General features: G+C 35.2%; 1 protein-coding gene across 1 annotated transcript in view; it reads right to left on the bottom strand.

Moving 5' to 3' along the window:
• Nucleotides 1-5719: 5719 nt before the first annotated feature.
• Nucleotides 5720-16853, bottom strand: part of LOC143243822 (melatonin receptor pdcr-1-like) — a 33395-nt gene continuing 22261 nt past the window's right edge. Inside the window, exon 3 of the mRNA XM_076487502.1 lies at nt 5720-6834. The gene's annotated coding sequence lies outside the window, so the exon portion shown is untranslated. The remainder of the gene's footprint in view (nt 6835-16853) is intronic.

The following is a 16853-nucleotide window of genomic DNA, read 5'->3' as shown; positions in this document are numbered from 1 at the left end:
ACTGTTAAAACACTCACTGTTGGAAATGGTGTGCAACGGCCCTTTCCAAAGAAAAAATATTTATACGTCCAGAAAAGTGCACATTCTGGAGAGTTAACATTTACCAGACTGGAATATATCATGTACTTAATCTGATCAGAAAACAAAAATATAGATAAGCATGGGAAACCAGAACCACTCAGAAAGAAACGTACAAGATGTCACACTCCAGATGTTACAAACAAATTGCGTATCTTGTAGCAGATGAGAATCCAGGACCACAAAAGTCGGTGGAAAAACAAGAAAAGTTGTGCACGTGTCCCAGCAATACTGCGCAACATAATCAAGAAAAACGTCTATCTGGAAAAGAGACATAAGTTACGTGTATACAACTTGCTTCCACGACACATCTATTAAACCGATGCACGCTTCAAGCAGCCAGAGAATGAAAAGGATTTTCATGCTATTCCGTAAGAAGATATATTGGTCACAACGCCGGTTCCAGCGTTTATGGAATTCTTTGTGATCGGACAGTTGAAAGAGGTTTGTTTCCTAGATTATAGTTTCACGACAGAACCTTTTATAATGGAAATTACACTCAAAGCTGTTGTCAAGGTGCTGTTCTTTGTTTGTTGTTAAGCGCAAAACTAACTAATGGTTTATCTGTGCTTTGCCCACCACGGGTATCGAAACCTGGTTCTAGTAGTATTAGTCCGTAAACATACCTTGTGCCACTAGAGAGCGTTGTCAAGAGTCGCAGTTGCAAAATTAAACAGGTACAAATGTGGCGACATGGACTGTGACGATGTGGTGAGACTCCAAAACTATTGTAATGTACCGTACTCTATCTCTGTATACAGGCATTTTGTCTGTTTGCGTGTATGATATTTGTGAATCCATGTTTGTTATTTCATGTGATGCTGGTTCTATTTACTTAAGCTTATTGTATTTTTCAAAGAATTACAAACATCTGAAAAGTTTGGACAGTTTACCATGATAATTAGATACAAAAAGTAGATTTATATTTTTTTGCGGAATGTTATCTGTGCTAGTCGTCCGTAATATAGAAGTTGTAGACTGAGGGGGAAAAAGTTGATAATTTAGGCATGACCCCAAAGTAGGAGGATGTGTGTGTGTGTGTGTGTGTGTGTGTGTTAAGGGACTCGAACCATAAATCTACATGGATGTAATCTGACAAGCTAACCACTAGGCCAGCAAACTGAAATAACAGTATTGTCTGAAATAACAGTATTATCTGAAATAACACTATTGTCTGAAATAACACTATTGTCTAAAATAACAGTATTCTCTGAAATAACAGTATTATCTGAAATAACACTATTGTCTGAAATAACAGTATTGTCTGAAATAACAGTATTATCTGAAATAACACTATTGTCTGAAATAACAGTATTCTCTGAAATAACACTATTGTCTGAAATAACAGTATTGTCTGAAATAACACTATTGTCTGAAATAACACTATTGTCTGAAATAACAGTATTCTCTGAAATAACAGTATTATCTGAAATAACACTATTGTCTGAAATAACAGTATTGTCTGAAATAACACTATTGTCTGAAATAACAGTATTCTCTGAAATAACACTATTGTCTGAAATAACAGTATTATCTGAAATAACACTATTGCCTGAAATAACACTATTGTCTGAAATAACAGTATTCTCTGAAATAACACTATTGTCTGAAATAACAGTATTCTCTGAAATAACACTATTGTCTGAAATAACACTATTGTCTGTAATAACGCTATTGTCTGAAATAACACTATTGTCTGAAATAACAGTATTGTCTGAAATAACACTATTGTCTACTTACGTAAGTTATTTATTTCCAGCTTTTCAGAATATTTTCTGGTTAAAACATTTTTGTCCAAACTTCATCATCTAGTTTGTAACCCAGTATTCTGTAGCCGGTAGCGGTCGAAATACACTTTTTTATGAAATTTAAGTTTAACACTTGGAGTTACTATTCTAAACACGTCTACAAATATGAAGAACACAAAAATAATAAATTATATGTCTTTAGAATCTTAAGAAACTCGCAACGCTTTCTTTTTTTTTATTATCTGTTTAAATCAAATTCCCGTATCATTTACTTGGATCTGGACCTTTCAAATCAGACCTCTCGTGTCATTATTATTCCTAATTTCGAACTTTATTGCAAATTGAATTACTATCGCAGGGCAGGTTGCGCTTGCTCAGTGTAAGAGGCTTGCTAAGAATGAATCGATATTGCTTGTCGAAGCAAACACAAGATTCACGTTTTCCAAGTTAAATAATGCAGCTGCTAATATGATACAATCGGAGAATTCAGACGTAGGCGGAAACAACTTAGTTTACTTCAATAGAAATGTGAGTTAGTTGAAACAAACAGGAAGAAACCTGGTACTATACGTCAAAGCTGAAACCGAATTTATAATTTGGTTTCATAAAGTGTGTGTCCCAAAGCATTTGCAATGCCAAATGTATATTTAATGACAAACTGAGAGAAAAAAACGCCACAAGCATAATGGTACACTACTGTAATAGGCTTAGCCCATTGTTGGTACACCACTATAATAGGCTTAGACCATTGTTGGTAAACCACTATAATAGGCTTAGCCCATTGTTGTTGTTTTTGAAGTTTGATTTTCTCCAGACTTGGTGGTGAATTGTAGAATTCAATGAAACCGGAATAAGTCAATGATCAGAATAAATCAAATGACAAAGTTCCACACCTATATCTCGAATAAAATATGCTTTATAACCAAGTATCTTCCAGACACCAAATCATGATGAATCTACAACCTGAGATATAATTAAACGTTTCGATTTTACATCTGTCGCATTCAACGTTCGACCCCTCCTTTCATTATTGTTTTCATGTGATTTTCTGAACGACATTAACTAATAGGACAACAATAATTTATACCCTATGTATTAACTCATTATGTATAAACGATAAATAAGTTCAGATTTCATCATTTAAATATACATTAGTACAGAATTTTCCAAAATAAACATACTATTTTTGTACCCTAAATCAATTACGATACGATTTCTAGACACAAAGAAATACAATCTCATGTATACGTTACAACAGTTTCTAACAGAGTGACCCCACAGTTCAGACATCATATGATTTCTGGACACAAAGAAATACCAGCTCATATATACGATGCAAGGGTTTCTAACAGAGTGACCCCACAGTTCAATCGTCAGTTCTATACATTGCTTGTAACAACGTTTTTTCATGGTTTCCGCTTTTCTTGATAATAATATATAACATTGATACCACATTTACAATATACAGGGAAGGTCGAAAATTCAACACCGTTGGTACTAAAATAAAACTTTATGAATACAATTGAAACCAAATTAATTATTGTTTGATTTGAAGTGTACCGGTTTCCGTCAAAATTCATTTTAGTAATTCATTTATTCGGTTTCTTTAAATAGTCATAATGCCAAGTTTTAGAAAACAACTAATAATTTATTTTTGGATGTGTTTAAAATAATCTCAACAATTGTTGTGACACTTTCATAAAAGTCGTAGAACTTTGAAATTCAGTTAAATTACTTATGAAAAATATTATTATTATATTAAAATCATGCGACAAAATAAGAGTTATTGAGAATAAATAAACACACACTTATATATATATAAAACTTTTCAGACAACCACGCTTAGATAAAAGTGTCCCAAATAAAATGACGTTGTGAACTTGTGGGACGAACCCTAGCAAGAAACAAACATTAGGATAATCATATCGTTAAAACGGGAATTATTGTGTAACCTTACAATATCCTGCTATATGTGTTACTGGCGCCACAAGTATTAACATTAAGTTTACTACAGAACTTGGTTTTATTGAACTGGAAGTGTCCATCTTAACGTAAACTGTTTTTTATAACTTCTAAACTTATCCATTGTTCTATAGCATAAATTCATTAGATTGACTGTCGTGATGTTTATCTGATGATGGTTTAAGTTATAGTATCTGACTCGTGATGTTTATCTGATGACGGTTTAAGTTATAGTAACTGACTGTTGTAATATTTATCTGATGATGTTATAGTAACTGACTCGTGATGTTTATCTGATGAGGGTTTAAGTTATAGTAACTGACTGTTGTAATATTTATCTGATGATGTTATAGTAACTGACTCGTGATGTTTATCTGATGAGGGTTTAAGTTATAGTAACTGACTGTTGTAATATTTATCTGATGACGGTTTAACGCATAGTAACTGATTGTTGTAATATTTATCTGATGATGTTATAGTAACTTATTGTCGTGATGTTTATCAGATGATGGTTTAAACTGTAGTGGATGGTGATGACTAGTTGCCTTTCATCTAGTCTTACACTACTAAATTATGAACGGCTAGCGCAAATAGCCCTCGTGTAAATTTGTGCGAAATTTAAAGAGACAAAGACAATATTACACTTGTAGGCCATCTGCAAAACTAACGTTTCTTACGTTTGTATGGGTTTTGGAAACAACTGGTTTACGGGTTTTTATGAAAAGCAGTTTGTTCTCAGTGAACTCTCACAAGAACAGTTGATGGCTGAAAACCAACTTTCAACAAAATATCGCTTCCATTAAATCTACAACAGTGACTGTATCGTCTTAAATACAGCCCTTTTTCAGGGTTATTCGTTCGCTTCATTATGAAATAAATTGTAATATAAGCAATAGATACATCAATATTCGGATTTTAACGGTTGAAAGCAGTTCGGTGAACTCGCTGTGATTAGATTGAATATCTCATATTAAACAAACTTTAAGGCATCAGGCTTGATAATAAGAGTCAAAGAAATAATAAAGAAATTTTATTAAACCTTTGAAGGTAGCCGGAACAAAGAATCCACGAAAGTGGTCCTTTCGATCTATATGTTTTGAAATACAGAACTGTGTAATCTAATAACAAAACCGTGACTTTCAGTGAGTTACGTTTGTGAAACAACACTGGGTAGGAATTTAACACGATTAAACTCGGAATATTTCCAGTTTTCACTCTCATGAGCTTCAACTGTGTCTGTTTATTTGATGTTACATCTCGTAGTTTAGGTTATCAGAGCGAAATTAATTACGTGTGTCACGTACTGCATAAAAATAAGAAAATAGCATTGTTGTTACGGAGATAGTGATTATATAAGGAAATATTTCAATATATTCTCAGATCAATTAGTCGGAGCACCATTACAGATTGCAATAAAGCGGTTAGCTTTTATGGGTGGTCCAGAAGTCGGCTAGACAATGCTGGATTTTGGTAAAGGTTAAAACATAAAAGTGGGTCATCTTAGGGAGTACTTGTTCTGGTTGAACCCATGTTGTTAATAACTACTGAAACAGCACAACTCACAGATTAATTGTTATATACATGTATTGTTCCCAAAATAAAAAATAATAATAACACGGGGGAGGGCAATGGCTCTTCTTCTGTCCCATGTAGATGGCGCTCCTTTCAGGCTGCTGCTGTTCTGTTGTTAAAGTAAAAATAAACAACTTGTTCTTCAGTTGTTTGATTATAGTGTGATTTATATCACCTTTAATTAATATGATTGCATTTCTGAGCTAACCCTAACTGTAAGTAAATGACCACACTGACTGCGTGAGTTGTTTTCCGTCACCATAGTAGCACTCATATTTAAATCGTTGTTTATAGATCAGTAGTACTAATCAACAGTAATTATTTATTCTTCTAGCGCCCCCAACTCAAAAACGCTAGAATTCGGGTTTCGATACATGATGTATCTGTACGGAAGCATTCGTACAACATACTTTATTATAACATGTAAAAATTACAACAGTGTATTAGTTTATGATATTTCTGTGCCAATACACTCTTTCACCAATATATTTTTACATAACATGTAAACATTACAGCATGAATTTATTATTCACACCTGACATTTTTGCGTCCAGAAACACTTACAACAATTATATTGTTACATAACATAGAAACATTACAACATTAAAATTATATTATCATTCCTTCGTCAAAACTCTGTGTCAATACACTCGTAGAACAATACGTAATGTATCATGATACAAACATTACAACATTACTTTATTATTCACACACACAGTGAATTTGCACCCTAAGTTACATATAAAATTATTTGAAACTTTTTACACAAATAACATTCTAGAGTTTCATACTGATGTTTACTTTTAATGTGTATTAATACATAACAGAAATCCGTAAATTAGCCACTTCATTCTGGTTAGTATAGAATGAATTGGTGAATCGAGATACCACGACTGTCTTCGTGATGTTAACGTGGAAACCACAATAACGATACAATATGCTGAAATCATACAGTAACAATGCACTGGTGAATATACATATCTTATACAGCGTATCTTTTAAATAGTACGGCAGTACAATACATAAAAATTAGAATCTGGCTTCGAAATGCATCAAATCTTAAGACTTTATTTGCATGTCTTTTTAACAGGTTCAAACACTGATAAACACTGCTTAAATTGGTAATTTATTTATGTGGATGGTGATGTAATTTTGATGTTCATATCAGAGCACGCGCAAAATCTGCAGGATAATAAATTGAAAATTCACTCAGAACACTCCTTGTTTTGATATTTTCAGAATGTAACACAAATAAGTTTCATTTCGTTGTTTGCCAACTTTTAACACCAAAATCTAGCTAGTAGTAGAATGTGTTCAGTGCCCCAACACGGTAAGTATATAACAGTTTTTTATTTCAGTCTACAATTCTGTATCCTTCGATTCAAAGGGTCCTTATGAAGAAACGAACAGCAGCCGGTGTCCGGTATCTGATATCCCGGAACAGCTTTACGCCGCGGTTACTCCATTGTTTCGACTGGAAAATATGAAAATATGAAATTACAAAAAACATCAGTTGTTGATAATTTTAAATTCAGTCAAAAGAAGGAGAAGAGCAACTTATACACCAGGGGAACTCTGAATAAATTCATGAAAATTATATATAACTTGTTGTTACTGAATTTATTAATTATATGATTTCTCACTAGATGTCACTTCTTTCACTGGCATACACATGCATTTCACATCAGAGTGACTCGCACGTTCCACCAGTGGATTAGTTAACAGTTTAGCGGCTTACAACGTTAAATCCAGAGTTCAATTCCCGTGATGGGTAGATTGCATATAGCTTATTGTGTAGTTTTGTGCTGAAAACAAAACATTCAACTACAAACATACAAAACGAATGCAATGTATTCGTTTATTCGAATACCCAATATGATATTGGTCCATACCCTAATTCTAATTGTAAACGACTTAAATAAAACTGATAAAAACGACACTCCGCCAACTGATTCTGCTTCATACAATAACAATAGTTGTCCATGGAGTTTCATAATATTTCAGCTACTATTGTGCCTTACGTATTCCAGCGGCCCCAGTGAGAAATGGTGTTTGCCGATTTGTTTGTTTTTTGAATTTCGCGCAAAGCTACACGAGGGCTGTCTGCGCTAGCTGTATCTAATTTTGCAGTGAAAGACTGAAGGGAAGGCAGCTAGTCATCACCACCCACCACCAACTCTTGAGCTATTTTACAAACGAAACGTGGGATTGACCATAACTTTATAACACTCCACGGCTGAAAGGGCGAACATATTTGGTGCGACGGGGATTCGGACCCGTGACTCTCGTATTACGAGTCGAGTGCCTTAATCATCTGATCATGGTAAGCCATGGTATTTACCGAAAGGTCTCGTCGGCATTGAATATATCATATACAGTGTGACTGGCATATGCTTTACAATTCTTTCTGTTTTCAGTCACGAGCTATTGAAATTACAGTAGAAAACTAAGAGCGTTAAAGTCATCTTCAAACATCTATAATGAAAATATAAAGTATTTAAAATCAGGTTGTTCAATGATAAATAAAACTTTCTCTGTGTTGTAAACACTGTGTTAGTTTATTGACCACAAATGTAATGCTGTACTTCTGTAACATCTAGTACGCTGTAATGACTACTAATCTGTTTGTTTGTTGTAGCTAAGCAAAAAGCTACGCAATGGGCTATCCTTGCTCTGCTAACCACGGGTATCGAGACCCGATTTCTAGCGGGATAAGTCCATAAACATACCACTGTTCCACTGGGGAGCGCCATTAATCAGTTTCATATAAAGCACGTGATGTAATAAATAATGATAGATATGGTATTTGATTGTTTGCTGTGATACACACAAAGCAGCCCAAGAGTTGGCGGTGGGTGGTGATGACTAGCTGTCCTCTCTCTAGTCTTACACTGCTAAATTAGGGACGGATAGCGCAGATACCCTAGTGTAGTTTTGCGCCTAAATTCAAAACAAACCACACAAAACCTGTTTCTTGCAAATAAAATTCTACTGTTTTCCAATATACTTTGAGTAACTATATTTCCTCATCAGTGGCGTAGGACTACAACTTTTGTTTGGTACTTTTTATGAAATGACGAATAAGTTAATTGCTTTGAATAATTGAAATAATACACAACATTGTCTTGGTCAGCGACGTTAGGTGCTTCATTGTAAAATCCATAAGGATAGTACACTTAATTATGTGTACCAAAATAAACCCATGTGTGCCTGTGAGTGCACATTCGAGAAGCTATAGTTAGTAATACATTTAATGTGCACTTGCAGGTACACATTTTCCCAACCATTATGTGTACCAAATGGTATGTTTGCAATTCTCCTTGCTACAAAGCATTTCTAAAGGAAATAAAAAGAACAGTTTTGCCTACAGCGGTACCTTTTGATATTTGGGGGCCCATCATTTTGGTTTATCGAAAGGCCTTATATCTTTGTGACAAGTTGAATAAAGTCATTGTTGCAGGGTAATAATAATTGCGAATCAGCTGAGAAACTCGAGAGAATTTGTTTCAGAAAGGTCTGTAGTTGGGTTCTAAAATGGTAAAATAATGATTTGGAACAATACAAATCACACTTGATATAATTGTTCATCCAAAATATTTTGTGTTCTAATAGAAACACTAGTGTTTTGCAAGGCTCAAATTATATGTGCTTCGTTTGTATGTCGTTCGCGCGAGGACACTACCACTGTTGGGGAGGGGTACGCATGCGCTCCGCGTGTCGCGCGAAATTTGGCGTTTTTGCTTCTGCGTAGGCCTACAGCAAAAAAGCTAGCACTGTGTCAGCTTATATTTGACGGTATTTTCTGAATAATTCTTAAAATATTTAGGTGATAATGGATGGTTTATTATTCCCCATTGTGTTTTGTGTTTAAAGTGAAACTCAGCTAATTTCGTGATGTAGTAAAATGACTAATATTACTGCTCCACTTGATTTGCAAAATGGTGTGACCTCGTTTACGGGCCAAGGACAACGTGGCCGCCATTATTAAAGTTTGAGGTCTATACCTGAAATTTGCTTTGTCTGTTAGCTTATGACTGAATTTTTTTGTTTTACCTTCCATTTCATGCAAGCACATGGCTTTAAGTTGCTAACTGAGTATAGCTATCATATGCTTTTCTGAGGTTTTTAACCTGAGAGTGAGACCATTTAGACAAGTACGTAAGTATCCACTCTCAGGAGCCTCCTTTTTTTTTTTTTTAATTTTCCATAGATATAACAGTAAGTAAGTTGATGGGCCTATTTGTATTTTGTGAAGAAAAAAATACTTTTACCCTGTTCATTGTCAATTCAACAAATATAGTCTGGTTTGCTTTCAAATAGATCTAGACTAATGTGATTGCAGAGTGGAATGCTGTATTCAAAATAACACTTTGGTGTTTAGTCTATAACAAATACAGTATAGTGTAGTATTATGTCTTTGATTTAGATAATTTCGATATAGTAAAAATAACTTTTTCACCAAATCTAAAAAACGTACAAAAGCAAATTTTTAGGAATCTGAATTTCAATGATTTAGTGTTGTATTGTCAACTAACACTGCCTAAATTGAGTTTCATATCCCACTGATATAACTGTGCAAGCCAGAAATAAGACTTGCACATTTTTTTGGTTGTCATTAGTGGGCTCAAAGGTTCAAAATTAGGTCAACAGGATGATTATCAAGTTGCACTTTGGAATTTTTATGAGGAGCACTATTCTATAAATTTTCTTTTTTTATATTGTTTGCTGTTGGTTGTTTCTTGAATTATGTTGAATTCATTGAATTAAGCTGAAGACTTTAGAAGTTATGGAGGACTATCCATGTAATATATGTAATTTTTGAACCAGTGATTTCCAAATATTTAAACAACATTATGTGAGGCTGCACAAAAGTTACAGTAATATTGTGTCCTGTTCTTTCGGATCATGTGAGTACACCACAAATAAATGGAGTAATTTTAGAGTACATGTCCATCGTAATCATAAGGAATGTGGCAATGAATATGCACAAGGTCTTCAGGGTGGTAATTCAGGTGATGTTGGTGATCTTGGTTCGTGTAGTTTGGTTTTGAATTTAGACCCAGAATATGATAAAGGTCCTAATCCGGAAGCAGATAAACGCTTCTTTAATGCTCAGTACACACTATCATTGGAAGCAGAGCACAATGTGACAAGGGCTAGCATAGACAAAATTTTAGCTTCAATAGTTACTTTAGTTAAAAGGCACCTTGGATAATTTGTAAAAAAATTGAAAGTTAAAATGTCAGAGAGAGGCATTGATCCTAGAATTGTTGATGTGCAAATATGTTATCACAATTCTGGACTGATAGTAATATAAAATCTTACGATGAACAGCACCTATTCTACGTTAAACCAGTGGCAGCACCTTTGATAAAGAAATTAGTTACATCAAAGGGTTACATAAAGAATGAAGGTGAAGGATGGGTTCATAATACCATTAAGCAAATAACTTGAGAAATTGCTGTCTCTACCTGAGGAACAGCAGTTTATATCAGAGCCCCATTATAGTGAGGGTAAATACATGTATGACCAGTGTGATGGTGAATATATAAGAAAAAACCTTTATTCAGAAGAACTCCACAGGCACTGCAAATAGTGCTATATACAGATGATCTAGAAATTGTTACTACTCTTGGTTCACGCGTGAAAAGCATAAAATTTTAATTTTTTACTTCACATTAGGAAACATACCTCCACAGCATCATTCCCGGTTATCTTCTATTGCGAACACTGCTCATCTCAGGACCAATGTAAATGACAAATTAGCCAGGCTTCTAGCTCATTTCATTGTTACTGTGAATGCAGTTACTACTGAGGGAATCACACTAACTTTAAACTCTGGGCAGGTGGTACTTGTTGAAGGTACATTAGTGACTGCTCCCTGTGATACCCCAGCAGCAAATTGGCTAGGTCAATTTAAGGAGGGAGTTAGTCTTGCATTCAAAGGATGTCGGATTTGTGATGCAAATGGTGAAGAAATGAAAATGATATTCGATGCTGACAGGTCTCTGGTTAGAGACTTACAGGTTCATAAGGATAGATGTAGAGCCCTTGAGGAAGATCTGAGCAATCAGGAAAGACACCATTTCATTTTGGGAAATAAATAACACAAGTTGCCTGTTATCCATAGATAACTTTCCACTGACACAGGCACTTGTACAAGATCCTATGCACACATTTCTGGAAGGTATCGTGAATTTGAAGTATGAGTTAGAGCTTTGTTTGTTTCACTTAATATTCTCCAAAAGATACCTTAACTTCAACACCTGGAACACATTGATCAGTGTGTTTAACTATTCTTACATTCACTAAGGTAGCAAACCAGAATCCTTTGAAAGAAATCACATAAATGGAACTGGTCAACTGGAACAGACTGCTGCAGCAATTTTAACCCTTTGCCAAACACTGCCCTTCACTCGATGACCTTCACTGGCAAAACCTGATGAGACTCTTCCAAATAGTTTATCTTGTCACCAGTTATTATTGCTATAAAAACACACCTGACCTACTACAGATCCTTATCACTAGCCATCATGAGGAATTTGCTAGTCTGTATCCTAGGGTTTCAGCTAAGCCAAAAATTCACTATACTCTCCATATTCCTGAACAAATGAAAATATATATGGGCCAACAAGGCATCATTGGTGCATGATATTCGAAGGGACGCATGGGTTTTTTAAGCGGAAGAAATACAACAATTTCAAAAATCTTCCTTTGTCCCTGTCAACCTTCCACCAACTACACATGTGATTAAAACAATCAGCTGTAGAAGAAAAATGTCCTCACGGTACTTGTTTGAAGGAGATATGATATCAAATGAAATTGAAATATTTTTTGCCACAAAATACCCTGCTTTTTTGCGGGAAAAAATTCACTCGCCTGTTAATGAAAATACCAAGGTCTTATGCAACAAAGAAGGCAACCATACATGGATTAGAATACAGACCGAAAGAACACATTGGCTAATGAGGTGAAAGATGGATGAAATATGCCACAGAGCAGTACCGGGATTGAACCCTGGCCTATTTGTTGTCAGTCTCTATAGATAGGGTAACCTGAATGTTTGGGGAAACTTCTTTCTCATGAACAATATTTTTTGATAATTATGAAATATACTTTAAGTGCTGTAGAATGAAAAATATAGGTAAAGAAGTGAGGCCTCATCTCTGTGATAGAATTATGTTAAATATGGAATTATATTTAACTGCTTTATATTTCATTTTTAACAGCATATTTTCAAGATTATCTGACTCGAAACTTCGCTCAAAGTTTGTGACGCTACCCTCATCTTCAACGAAGGTTGCATGCTTTACCCACAATGCCATGGTAACAGGGTGCTTTGTTGTGGGGAATGATGAAACAATCATCTTTGACACTTCCAACCTAGATAATGTACTGGTCCAGCTGATGGCAGTATACTATATACTTGACTTGGCATACCCAAATGGTTACTGCATGGTCCTCGCCTTTTTGCAGAGTACTGTCTGGGGAGAGCAGTACACCCCGCTCACCATACAAGGCTATAAGTATATGTTTAAAGCCTGGGAAAATGCCAGTACGGCACACCACGAAATTTGTGATAAGACTTCTTCCATGTCATACACTTATGATGCTGACTGTAATCGCATTTCCTTATGAGAAAATCCATATGTAATGCCAGTGTACAATGTGTTGATTTTTCACGTGACTTTATAAAAATTCATGATGAAACTGTGAGTTACAATAGGTAAGTGTTTACTTTCCGTGTATAATGATATTATTAGGGGGGGGTTGACCCAGAATTATATTGTTGTGGTAACTAAAAAGAAATTATTGGATTCTATAGTATTGTTTGCAAGCTGGATTCCATTTCGAAACGATTGTTGCATCCTAGTTGCGATCCTATATTGCCATACATACCTGTTTATAGAATGCAAGGCGTAATTTTTATAGAGCGAATTTATTGAATTTATTCCGTTTATTTAGTTAATAAACGAGCTTATCACTGCTCATTTCCAGTTGTAAATCTTGGATAGATAATATATCACTTTTTTCAGGCCACACAAATAACGTGTGCGTAATGTGTACTTTCTCGGATATCACATATTAATGTGTAAGAGTTTTGTTACAGATCCCGACACATTTTAATGTGCACTAATAGTACGTTTTTCAGAACACATTAATGTGTACTTCCTGGAATTTTACGTGCTTAGGAAGTGTACCATTCCGAACGCATTCTGACGGTACATGTTTGATGTGTAATGTTTCTGTTACAGATAATGTGCTATATTTTGTGTGTTATATATAACACATAAATTTGCAGTGTTATTTTAGAAATCGAATGCTGTAGTGAAATTACCCTTAAGTATCATATTGCCACCCCTCCGTTTCAAAAAGTCTTTCATACTTAAGTATCATATTGCCACCCCTCAGTTTCAAAAAGTCTTTCATACTTAAGTATCATATTGCCACCCCTCCGTTTCAAAAAGTCTTTCATACTTAAGTACCATTTTGCCACCCCTCCGTTTCAAAAAGTCTTTCATATTTAAGCTCCCACAATTCTTCAAAATCTTGTTTGGTTTGTTTATTTGTTTTGAATTTCGCGCAAAGCTACACGTGGGCTATCTGCGCTAGCCGTCCCTAATTTAGAAGTATAAGACTAGAGGGAAGGCAGCTAGTCATCACCACTCACCGCCAACTCTGGGGCTACTCTTTTACCAACGAATAGAGGGATTGACCGTCACTTTATAACGCCCTCACGGCTGAAAGTGCAAGCATTTTTGGTGTGACGGGGATTCGAAACCGTGACCCTAGGATTACGAGTCGAGTGCCTTAACCACCTGACCATGTCGGACCAATTCAAAATCTGCTGATATTCAATGCGTCTTTGTACAATGGATACAAAATTTTCATAAAGTGAAGAGGGTATGGGTTTTGCTCGTGCACACACACCTTCCTTCCCTTTGCCATAGCATTATTCATGGAGTTATCAAATCCTTTTCTCTGTTTTTGATAAATATATATATATATATATATTGTTGTATCGGAAATAATTCTATTGTTTTGTATAACTTGTTTCTACCCCTCAATATACATAACGTGTAATAATACAAATAACTGATACTTTTCTTCAAAATTTTAAGGTTTAGACTATCAGATTCCCAAACACAACAATAACATTTTACTTGTTATTTTTAGAGCCATGTTATTGGCGTGACATCGCCAGGTGCCTAGGGCGCTCGACTCGTTATCTGAGGGTCGTGAGTTCGAATCCCGTCACACCAAACATACTCATTTTCAGCTTTGGGGGCGTTATAATGTGTCGGGCAATCCCACTATTTGGTGGTAAAGGAGTAGCCTACGAGTTGGTGGTGGGTAATGATGACTAGCTGCCTTCCCTCACTGCAAAATTGGGGATGGCTAGTACAGATAGCCCTCGTGTAGCTTTACGCGAAATTCAAAATCCAACAAACAAGTTATAATGACTAAAATAAGTACGAGCTGGCATTGTTCGTTCTCGGCTTAAATTGGTGTGTCTTCATTTTACTGTTGTTAAAAATATTCAACAGTAGTGTATGTGTGTGCTGCTTCTTGCTGTCAGATTTGTTCAGATATTTAGTTTTAAAATCTTCTTGCTGTGTTAACACTGAACGTCTTATTATTTGCTTAAATTATCTATAAGCATTGCAGCAAACACTGCTCTAAGGTGTGTGTGTGTGTTTGTTTTTCTTATAGCAAAGCCACATTAGGCTATCTGCTGAGTCCACTGAGGGAAATCGAACCTCTGATTTTATCGTTGTAAATCCGTATAGTTACTGTTGTATTAGCGTGGGGCTCTATTAAGGTGATCGATTGCTATATTAAGGAAAATGGCGGTCACTGTGAACTGTTATTGAGAAATGTTTCAAAGCTTTGTTGTCTTTGCTGTCCTCTTTTGAAGCCTTTTTACGCCTGTGTGAAAATAAGAAAATACTATGCTATTATACGGTAAGTTATCACTTTTAGAAATGGAGCAGTATTTGATTAACCATACTAGCTGTGGTATCCGTACCCTAGACAGAAATTATATAAATTCATGATTAATGAAAGGTTACCTTAGGACATGAAAAGTTGCTTCCTTTATATATACAATTTAAAAAAAAGCGCCCATGAAAACAGCAAAACACAAAATGTGAAATCGTAGGAGCAAAGTAGTGATTAAAAAAATTCTCAAAAACACTCATAAAACCATAGAATGCAAAATTGAAAATTTGTGTGTATTTTCCATGGACCTAATGAGCTGCCATACCAGTTTTGGTGAAGATCCATCTACACCCTGCAAAATATTTACATAATCATACGAAAGACAGTACTATTATATTTATGCAGATAGCGTCATTCCATTAGATCCGCGTGTGACATATTTATGACGTTATATTTGCACTCTGAGAATGAAGAAAACTAAAGCTTTCTGTGATGGGAAATTAGAAAATCGTGACCTCTATTGCAAATCTACATGCACATGAGATAAAAGATTCGTAAGTTTGGGGACTGCACATTGCTTAATAAAAAAGTTTTTCAAGTATCATATAAGCAAAAGTTCCAATATAGTGATTTTACATTCAGGATATCTAACAAATAAACGTAGCTGTAGCTAATTTTATACAAAATCAGTAAAAACAGAACCATATTTCATTATATTGTCAGTAAACACTAAATTAATAGACATTACTCTGTTATTTTAAAAATCAATCAAGCGGCAATGAACAAGTAAGATAATAATGTCCCAAAACAAAATGGTAACGACATTCGAACTCGCGACAACCAGAGTGCAAATAGAGTACTACGACCATTAGGCTGAACCAGATCCTTCAGCTATTAAGATCCCTCGAGTCGAGTACCTTAACTATTAGGTTAAACAGTAAAGTACCATAATTATAAGATTATACCTTGCCCTATGCCATTAAGATCCCTGAGTCGAATACCATAATGATTAGGCTCTACCAAGCCCTACAGCCATTAAGATTCCCTCACAACGTGATTTTCCAGATTACTCTTGTTGCCAAATTATAAAAGCAAAAAAAGGAACAAAATGAATATCAGATCCGTCCTTTACGGTCTACAATAAAAGTAGTAAAGTAACTTCTAAATTATCTCTACAGAATGTTATCAATATGATCTATGTATACCAGCATAGGTAATCACGATGTAAATACCAGTGCCCACAAGTAGCTCAGCAATACGTCTGTGGACTTATAACTCTAAAAATCACGTTTCGATACTCGTGGTTGACGCAGTAAAGATAGCCCATCGTGCACAAAAAACAAGTAGATGTGGTTCAAAGCCTAGGGTGCACCAGGCTCAAAAGAAATCTATCTACATAATAATGAACAACATCTACAAAGGAAAATCAGGACCCTCATATAAAGATATGAAATCCACTGAAACCATCTCACAAGATCCCAGTGTCAAGCACCAATGCCACTACCATTGAAGAAGTGCACAGGCTGATCTTCTAGAACCAATCAAATATGC

Source organism: Tachypleus tridentatus, chromosome 2 (genome assembly GCF_004210375.1).
Source record: "Tachypleus tridentatus isolate NWPU-2018 chromosome 2, ASM421037v1, whole genome shotgun sequence".
Classification (NCBI taxonomy): Eukaryota; Metazoa; Arthropoda; class Merostomata; order Xiphosura; family Limulidae; genus Tachypleus; species Tachypleus tridentatus.
The sequence above is the reverse complement of the archived record's forward strand: the minus strand, read 5'-3'. Positions and strand labels throughout refer to the sequence as shown.